The following is an 11,159-nucleotide window of genomic DNA, read 5'->3' as shown; positions in this document are numbered from 1 at the left end:
AGGAGACTCTGCTTGGAGTAGAAAAAAAAATGCCCAAATGGGCAACTACGTGGAGGCCAGTGGGAGCAACATCAAAGGGAGTGGTGAGCAGCATGTTGCCCCCAAGCCTCTGGTTGGGGATCATTGAACTAAGGTATAAGGAAAAACGTCAGCCTGCAATAATATTGGTACCATTTTCATGTGTACAATTCATTGTCATAGATTTAATAGATTATAATGATAGATAGATGATAGATAGATAGATAGATAGATACTTGTGCAGACTATATTTTAGGTTAAATATGTAATTACAATACAGCAAACATTAAAATAACAAATGGAAATGATCTGCGTGAGTTTATGGTGAGTTTCCAAGGAAACCTACGTAACAGAGGGCAGGGTTCTTGGGCATATCTGTGCCAAGTCTGTGGTCTACAATTGTAAACAAAAAGGTTGTATCAGCAGAAGGCCCATTTGTTTATAGCTGGAAGGGCTACAGCAGATAAGAATGATTTAAATCCTTCCAGCTTTTGCCCCCTCATGCCTACTGTTCCAAGTCTGAAGCTTACAGACTGCTGGCTCCATATCCACTATATGATTTACAAGCTTCAAAATGCCAGCAAATGCTAAGCAAGAATTGCAGATTCCAAAGAAAAAAAAATCTTAGCATTTATTGATTAAATGATGTGCCAGTCTACCTTATGCTTGCAAAAAACCTGAAGTTCACGGACCAAACCATTTTATTTCAGGTGAGTGTTTTCAATAGACATGAATCTGGCTATGACTGTATGCGCAATCAACATTACATGTCTACTTATAAATAGTAGTGTTTCTTTCTAACTACATTATTACTTTTTAATAAACAGAGATTAAAACATTCAGCCTGATCTTACCCTTTCCTGCTTGTCTTTATGAGTGATGGGATGTATAAAATGGTGATTTCTGTTTTTGGTACCATAAATATGGACAGATTTATCATTGGTGGAACTTGAGAATCCAGCAGGATTTGCAGCAGCTCTGTGTTTTCTCCATTTATGAACCGTTTTCTAACTGGGAACATTTCCCTGACAATCAGGAAGTCGTTAATAATTGACATATTTACAGTGTCGGACTGGGGTGCCAAGGGCCCACCAGAAAATCTTATACCTTAGGCCCACTCTCCCCTTCTCTGTTCACTTACTTTTTTTAGTCTCTTAATTACATCTTTTTACATACTATTATCTATCCTTTCCTCTATATTATCTATCCTTTCCTCTTCTGTTTCTCCTCACATAGAATTGAGTAATGGCCATGGTATAGGCATACAAGGCAAATGGTTGGTTCCCTATTGGAAGTGCCTTGGAGTGCCAGTACCTTGCTTTTCTTTGCTTCACAGATTGGGGAGTTCCATCTCCCCAGAGGATCGAGCACCGGGCTACTGCTGTTCTATAGGCCCGGGAGTGCATGTGTAGTTTAAGCACCATTTCTTTCACAAAAGATCTAATAAATGTTTAACTTTGATTTACACATTTATTTTTAAAGCAAATTAGTTCTAAAACCATTGTATTTTAAATAGCTTAGCCACTGTTTCCTGTGCAAAGTGGGGCTTTCCACATTGGTCAGACCCACTGGTGGGAACCACATTTCCATGGCTGCCGTCACTGAAGCAATGGATCTTTTATATGTGTAGCTGCACATTGGAGTGCTTTCTCTAGCTCATAACAATCTCACTGGAGACCACAGACATGAGAGCACAGTTCTTCCATAATAAAGGGTATTCAGCATAATAAAAAAAATTTTGCAGTGCAAGTTCCTAATGATCAAGCTTTCCTTCAATAATTGCCCCTCAGTGTTTGCCCACAAACATTTTGTGCCAAAGTAGAACATTACACAGATCCTGTACAAATTTACAGGTCTATAGTATGAATGTTGATATCTACGGTACAATTCTAGGTACTGTATGTTACAGAATCTTTAGCATTGGACAACAAATACTTGTAGTTAATGTTCTATAAATATTGATAATGGGTGAGTGCAGAAGATCTCTTGTTATCTATATGTATTTTGTACAGCCTCATTGCACCCCCGCCTAATAGTTTTATTCATTTAGTGGGGAGCACAACTTTGCCTTTGTTTCCCTTACCCTTGCCAGACTACCCTGTTGGCTTCTCTCCATATTCACTTAACTTGCTGCATTTACTGCGTTGTGAAATGCCACAGCATTGTAAGGTCGTCATACAAGAGAATTAGGGATGGCTTTCTTCCCATTAACCTAATAAATCCTACTAAGCATTCTTTTTATGAACCCTCATTACAGCAATGCCCTTGACTTGTTAGCTGGATAACGTGTCTATACATTTTACTAATCTATTGAACATTTCAATTTGTCACTTTCTCACAAAACAGAAATAGATGCTAATTACACTGAAACATTTGTTACATTTTGAATCAGTATTATATTATGCTCGGAATACTCAAACAAGACTTTTGATTTAATTTTGACTTTAACTTGCCCTTGTAGATAAAATTCATGCAACATTTTAACTGCATTCATCTTGTGTTTAATTTAAGAGCCCTATTAACTGTCCATGCATATTTAATGCAGCTGCACAGCCCTAATAACATACAGACTAATTGCCCGGCCATTCGTTTGCAAGAGTTGGCTCAGTGCTCGGCAGAAAGCAATTTAAAGAAAACCATATTTTAGAACAACAGCCATTAACCTTTTTATCTTTAGCTGGTTTCTTGGGTGCAGACACTTTCTTTGTTTTTGGAAGTGTGAAACGGATACAAGAAGTTTGGAACAGTTTAATCCCCTTTCCGTGGTTGAGATGATACCGGTGCTTTGTTCCTCGCTCCTACAGGATCTTCTCATCATTGCACAGCCTACACATACAGATATGTAGAGGGAGAATTCCTTTTAGGCCTTTTTCACTCTACACTTCTTAAATCACAATTGGTAGTAGAACATTCTCCTGCAACTGAGCTGTGAATCATTTCAGTGCCGCTTCACTGTGATTTATTAATGTTGAAAGGGGAAATAAATGTGAAAAGTATCAAAATTGCCCCCCCCCCAGTGAACAGCTAAGGAAATTCCAGTGCATCCTATGCATTAAGATGACATTAATTGTGCTTGAATTTTTTTACAGAAACTGAGTGCAATTTGCAGCTAAAACACTCATAGTGGTATGCCTTGTGGCGCTTGGCATTTACACAGCATTAGCATGTAAGTCTGTGTCTATTGAGGCAGCAGGTTGGGGGAACCCTGGAATAACCACTATGTTCAGGGTTTCAGTAGCTCCAGGTTTCCCCGGGGTCAATAGATGCACTTGTGCTCTGTTCACAACTTGCTGGTTTGACCAAATTAAACATGTGCATGAACCAATATGGGTTAAGGGTGGTTTATAGGGAACATTATTTAGTTAAATATATGCATACTGGACTGAATGGTGGACCATTAATTATTAAAATTCTGCTAAAATGTCAATCAATCTCTAATTAATTGCAGTAAAGCCATAGCTCCCATATACAGCACATTCATTAATAGTTTTGGTCATTAAAAGTTACTAATGTGCAAAGAGCAAAAATTGGATGCAAACTAACATATTCTTTGCACTTTGTGCCCTGTCCTGCACTTTTCTGAGTGGCAGCAGATCTCTGCACTGCATTTTGGGCTGTATGTGCCCAGGGATAATGTGCCACCCAGTGCCGCCTCTCTTGCTCCCCCAAACTTACTCTCTTAGTGCCAGAGCAGGTCGAGTGGGGCCACATCACTATTGTAGAGAGCGCAATTGCACTTTCTGCACTAGAAGATTTGGCTCTTTATGTTACAGGTATAGGATCTGTTATCCAGAAACCCGTTATCCAGAAAGTTATGAATTACGGAAAGGCCATCTCCCATAGACTCCATAATAACAAAATAATTCTAATTTATAAAAATGATTTCCTTTTTCTCTGTAATAATTGAATCCCGAATGGGAAAAATTCAGATTGGAAATGAAAATTTCTGAAGATCACAAATATCACGAAAATGCTTGCGAAAAAATCGTATTAGTCACGATTATATCATATTGGCGATCCGAAAGTCACAAAATTTTCGTACCAAACGATTGTAAACAGCAGCAAAACCATCCCGATTTCTTCAAGCTAAAAATACGAAAAAGTCACGCAAGCGTCGATAAAGTCGCGCAAGGTACGAAAAAGTCGCGGAACATACGATTGGACCGATAGAACGAACGCTCAGAGCGTTCGTGGATAAGTAAATTTGCCCCCTTTCCTTTTACAGCCCAAACAAATTACTTTAACAATCACTTTGCTAACACCCCATTGTACCCACTCCTGCAAAAAGCTATCACCCCCATCCCTTTCTGGCCTTCTTTCAAGACAGCCCTTTCCTCTGCTTTGGGGGTCCTATGTGGGGGTCATGCCTAGAAAAAGTAGCATACACTCTATGTTCACCTTTAAATTAACTTTTAATATGATAGAGACATTGATATTCTGAGACAATTTACAGCTGGTTTTCAATTTAAATTTTTTGTATTTTTTCAGATATTTAACTTTTTGTTCAGCTACTCTCTAGTTTGGAATTTCAGCAGCTATCTGGATGCTAGGGTCTTGTTAACCTTAGCAACCAGGCAGTAGTTAAAATGAGAGACTGGAATGTGAACAGGAATGGGACTAAATAGAAAGATAAGAAATAAAAAGTAACAGGAATAAAATTGTAGCCTCACAGAGCAAATGTTTTTGGCTGCCGGGGTCAGTGTCTCTCATTTTGAAAGCCAGAAAGATGTAGACAAGGAAGACAAATAAAACAAAAACTATTAAAAAAAAATAATGAAGACCAATAGCAAAGTTGTCATGAATAGTTCATTCTATAACAGACTAAAGGTTAATGTAAAGGTGAACCACCCCTTTCATAAGAGTAGGGCCCTATCTTTTTGTATTGCAATTCATTTCTCTGTGTTTATGTTTGAATTCCTAATGACACAAGACTATGAAAAATGTTTGTTGATTTACAATTCTATAACAATCCTGTTTTACAGACAAAATCTGCTCCCTTTAATGCTATTAAGTAAGAGTTGAGCGAACTGCCAGTCAAATTTAGACCAGTTATTGTACTATAAAATGGTTGCCTATGATAGTGCATCTGGGACCATCATCAACTTTGTGGACGCTTTAGTGAAACCTTTATAATTGGTCAGTAAAACTGTTTCTGAAACCCATCTGGAGTCAGTTATTGCAATGTCAGCTGCCTTTATCATCCCATCTAATGACTGTGTCTAGAGACCCCCGTATCAGTCAGTAAACTCTTTTGTTGGCAGACAAATAAAGATCATTTCTGTGTCCTTTATAACAAAAAAAAAACTCTTCAGTGCAAGAATATGGAACATGCATCAGTAAATGATGAAAATGTCAAAAGTATGTGGGGTTACAGTTGCATTTCCATCACCTTGGATGGTCTTCAGCCTTGTGCTTTTATATGGTCATGGAACTCCTCTGTGACTTCTAATATCCTTATATTTTACAATAGGGGGAACATTATTCACTATATAACCATGCATATATGAAATATATATGAAATGAAGAACACACGATTACATGTATGTAGGCACAGTGGAACTTCTGAATGGGTTAATGTGATGCTGTTTCACTTGCCCATTTGGAAGAGTGGGCAAAAATAGGTAGGTGATAGGTAGGTGGGTGGCATGATTAGTAGTGACTCCTCAACAGCCAGTCATAGTATCCCCAGGCCTGTTCTTCATCAACATGTACTTTATTTGCTCAAGTGAATATTTGTGCAAGCTAAACGTTGGCTGCTTTGCTCATATCTATCAATAAGTATCCAGATTGTAATGAACTGAACCAAAACAAGCTCCAATATATCTCACAATAACATTCCAGGTTAATGATCCAGTAAAGGTATGGCCTGTATAAGCATGAATTTTACTTTATATGGTGGTAGGAATATATTTATTATTGTTACAGAAAACCTTCAATGTTTATATATATATATATATATATTTATATTTATGACCCAATACAGGTCTCTTCAACATGTATCAGATGTGCTGTTAAGCCTTATTAAAGTCATATAAAATGTGCTATAGAAACTACAGGACTAAAAATGCAATTGCTAAATTATGATCTGTACTATTGATAAAAATATTTATTTGAAACAGTCCTAAAACTGAATCAGTTCTGTGTTCACTGTCAGCTCTTGTTCAGCCATCTTTTATCTATTCCCTGAACAAAGCCCCACTTGGCCTCATGTTAAGTGCAGCCTTACACAGTCACCAACTGCTCCAAAAGCCATGCAAGGCAAACTGCAGTTATTTTGAAATTAAAATATAAGACTTAGAAATAGGGCTATATGTTGTGCAGACTACGAGAACATGTCTCACCTCTTCGTGCAGTCACATAGTGTAGGAACAGAGAAGATACAGGCCTGAGTGCATTAACTACCCCCACTAGGTATCTTATTATGCACAGGACATTTTATATTGAAACTTTTAAGAGGGACAACACGCAGTGGTGTGATAGAAATATCCTGTATTTACTGTATATTAAAGGTGCACCATATGCTATGCTTTACTGATATATTATTACATTGTCTTGACTGCTCCCATAGGAATTATAATTTGAACTTACTTATCTCATTCTTTATTGGTTCACTTTTTTACAGCATCTGTGGGTTACTGGAAGTCTGTCTTTAAGTTCTCAAACAACTTAAAATATGAGACAAAAAGGAGAGAAGATAGAAAGCAGCATACAATGAGAAGGAGAAAATAAATGGAGAAAAGGAAGATATAGAAAAAATGGAGGTGGGAGACGGGAGCTCAATGACATAGAAAAGTGAAATGGAGAAAAAATAGAGAAAGGGGTATTGAGAGATGAATGTAAAATGATAAGAAAAATGATAGAAAAATAGTGGATGAGTAGAAGGATGAATTTACAAAAAGGAAACACTAGGATGGAAAGGTAAGGTAATACATTTGAATGTCAATGAAAAAAGGGGATGAGAGTAATGAGGAGCAAATATGGTGGGATGACAAGAAAAGGAGAAAGACAAGGATAAAAAGAGGATGGGTTGATAAAATAAAAAGTACATATGGGATGCCAAGGGAAATAGATCAAGAACATAAAAAGAGATAATGAAATGGAGACGATAATTGGAAAATGGATTTACAAGGAAAAGAGCATAGAAAGCCAAGGAAATGAAAAGATGGAAAGAAAAGGAAAATGAGATTAAAGTACACGAGAGGTAATGGAAAGCTAAAGAAAAGAGAAGACTTACTGACATGAAAAAGAGGTTATTAACAAGGCAATGAGAATATCTCCTTCTTCTGTATTTACATTAAGCAACAGTACAATGAGTGGCTGCTCCCCCCCCCCCCCCCCCCGCGCTGCTCATTACACGTTATACAGGCTGGAGAGGGGGCTGGCAGCTGCCATTGAAATGAAGGATACGGCCTATTTTATGCATACAGATTAAAAGGAAAAATACCCATCAGGAACATATACTATATTTATAAATATCCTGAATTCATGTGGTCAATAACAGACACTATTGATTATTATGGAAAATGTATGAGAGGGCCTCATCTACAATGTATCTTTCCTCAGACTGTGAATTATGCAGGTTTGCAGAAAATGGAAAGTCATCCAACTAATTTCAGCTACTGCCCCAGGCATGGACCCTCGTGGGCCTATACTGTATATAAATAAGGCCCTGGTTATTGTTCGTACATATGTTTAGTATTTATTCTTTCTATGATGTACTGGTAAATATACTCCATCAGCCTAACTTACAAACACTGGGCAATTTTGTATCTGGGAAATAACCTATAGCAACCAATCAGTAATTAGCTTTGTTTAGTCAGTCGCAGGTAACATAATGAAAGCAGAAATGTGATTAGTTATCATGGGTTACTGACCTTGTCCAAGTTCTCCAACATTAGTACTTGATCCCAAGTATGTTTGGTGTGATTATCCTTTTGTAGACAGCTGTTTAGCATTACACTATTGTTGTGTATAAGGTTATCCAGTCACTGCCCAGACCACGGCGGTTTGTCCTGTGCAAGCAGATAATATAATAATGTGGACAAGTGTTATTCACTACTGAGACTGAACAGGTCACACAGAGTAGGTGACAGAACTGGCTACTTACTTTGGTTGAACTTCTTGATACATAGGAAGAGAAGAACATCCCTAGGAGTCATAATATGAATTCCTATGGAGAATATTTGAATCACCCACTATATGTGGGAATGCAAGGTAGACATTCCGCTAGAGAAGCTCTATTAACTGATGTGTTTTTAAAAAACACACGTAGGAGATGCATATGTCAAGCGAATCCTCAGGTATGTATGATATAGAAGTATAGACATAAACAAGTTATCACAGTCCTTAAATACTTAATATATATCTTTCCTAAGCCTCCAATTTATTCCACTCATTTCCATAAGTAACAGACATAAATATTGCTTACAGCTAAACAGAACTATAATGCTCCACAAAGGATTACTATGAACTGATGGATGTTTTTCATTGCATACAGCAAATTTTCATTTCAGCTTTGTATTCATTTAATTACCAAGCAAAGCTGCCAGCTGTATTTACTCTGTGTCTGTAAAACCTAACGAAGATTAAAATATAATTCTGCACAAACCTTGCATTCTGTAAAAGGCAAATGTAATCTATGGTGCCTGGGCAGCGGCATGGACAGTCATAATCTATATTGTACCCAGAGCAGTAAACTCCCAGTAGGGAAGATAAGAAATAAGTTAGGAAGCTATAGTCTAATGCAGGGGTCCCCAACCTTTAATGCAGGGGTCCCCAACCTTTCTTGTAAATGTCAAATGTAAAAAGACTTGGAGAGCAACACAAGCACCATAAAAGTTCATGGAGGTGCCAAACAAGGGCTAAGATTGGCTATTAGGCAGCCTCTATGCACACTATCATCTTATAGGGGCTTTATTTGGTAGGAAATCTTGTTTTTATCCAACCAAAACTTGCCAAGTCAGGAATTCAAAAATAACTTGCTCACAAGCCACTGGTTGGGGATTACTGGTGTAATGAATGGACACCCACATAGGTGTGAACATTAACCTCCCTCGGGGACCTGCATGTAATGAATATAGGGCTTTCCCTGCTTGGACATGACAGATGGGCAGTAAATGAGAATAAACAGTTCAGTTGCTTATCCTCATTCAGATGGGTCTGATGTACCTGGCATGTGTAAGAGTAGGCCCTCACAGCTAATCATTATGGGTATTTAGCTAGAGGGGACCCTTGAATGATGAGACATCTAACTATTAAGTCCCAGTACAGTTTCTGAGGGTGTTGGAGTTTCAACTGCGCAAGAGTTTTCCAACATTATATATATATAGTGAATTATTATTATTATTAACATTTATTTATAAAGCGCCAACATATTCCGCAGCGCTGTACAATAAGTGGGTTTCATACACTGGACATATAGAGTAACATATAAAGCAATCAATAACCGATACAAGAGGTGAAGAGGGCCCTGCCCAAAAGAGCTTACAATCTACAAGGTTGTGTAACCCCTATTGTAAAATATAGAGATATTATAAGTCACCCAGGAGTTTTATCACCATATAAAGCATAAGGCTGAAGGCCAAATGCTTTTATAAGGGCTATGGAACACCAAGGTGACTTCAAATATCCTAATATTTTACAAAAAAGGGGTACATTATTTATCATAATACACTTGTTTCAGTGAGTCTTGTGACAGAAATTACATAACCAAGCACCATTTGTAAGGATATAATTTATAGGATTTTCATGGTTCTTTTTATGAATTATATATATATATATATATATATATATATATATATATATATAAAATATACTGTAACAGTATTTGCTTATAGAAAGGAAAAGGCTGAAATAACAAAAATGACCATTCACATAAAAAATAACAACAAACTTTATTTATTGAAAAGATATCCTGTTTACACAGAGATCATACGTGGTTGTAACATTTGCACCAGCATCTGGAAATATAAGTACATGCCTTCGAAATATCCCCAAACATGCATTTGGTCTGATGGTGAAAATACATTTTATATAGAAAGGCTAATGTGCATGTCAGGTGATTCAAGTCCATAGAGAATGTGAATAGATTGGTGGAGCTCGTCACACACAGGAGAATGGAAGAACTGAGATCCTTTGGGTTTTGGTTGTGGGAAGCATTGCGGCCTCACTGTCTATTGATATGTATGTGACAAGCGGCAGCATCGGATGGAGGACATTTTGCACATTGGTTACATCTCCACACATGGCAAAATGTGAGGTAATCTGTACAGTTAGTGCAACATGTAAAATACATCCATTTTATTTACAGTAGATTTCAGGATTACCAAAATGCTGTTTTATTCAGATATTATTATTATATACAAAAATGGAACCAACCATGGCACAGTTTAGCTCTGATGCAGGGAAATGGGGCGCACAGTATCCCCTCCAGCTCACATAGCCCAGCCTCACCCATCCCTTCTCCAACCAACCTCCATTGTGTTTCTCAGGATGGTTTCATTTCTATTGATCCCTTAAAAGTATTCTAAATGAATAATATCACTAGAAAACCACAACGTAACACAAGTGGGTAACACAGTAATACTGTAAATGCATGAAATCCTCACAAATGTCCTAAACATAGGAGATTCCAGGCAGAAACACTGCCCAAAAGGCATTTAAAGGGAATATAAAGATCCCATAGCAGTGTTGTTTCATGCAAATTCAGCATTTCCGCAAGACAAAGGATAAATTCTTCAACAGGAATAAATGATTTCCCTAGATCTCTGGAGGCTGCAGCCCCTTTAATGAAATACCCTTTACGTGTAGTTAATGGAACTTCAGCTTCAAACCAAAGCTTGTCAAAGAGCCCCACACAATACAGGAACCCCTAAAATACCTGTCGCTGTACTCTGTTCCTACAAAAAGTATAAATAAATACGTTTTTAGATACTGAAATCCATCTGCAAAACAGGGAATAAAGCAACTTCTGCACAGCCTACAGACAGCCTGCAGGAACTACATAACCCACAATGCATTGCACTGTGCTGTTCCTTTGCTTACTGACATCACGTGTGAAGGGAATTGTGGGATTGGGAGGATGCAGGCCGAAGGACAGCCAGATCAGCAGGGGAACAGGGGCCAGGCTTAGGGAACTGTTC

This window comes from Xenopus tropicalis, chromosome 7 (genome assembly GCF_000004195.4).
Source record: "Xenopus tropicalis strain Nigerian chromosome 7, UCB_Xtro_10.0, whole genome shotgun sequence".
Lineage (NCBI taxonomy): Eukaryota > Metazoa > Chordata > Amphibia > Anura > Pipidae > Xenopus > Xenopus tropicalis.
The sequence above is the reverse complement of the archived record's forward strand: the minus strand, read 5'-3'. Positions refer to the sequence as shown.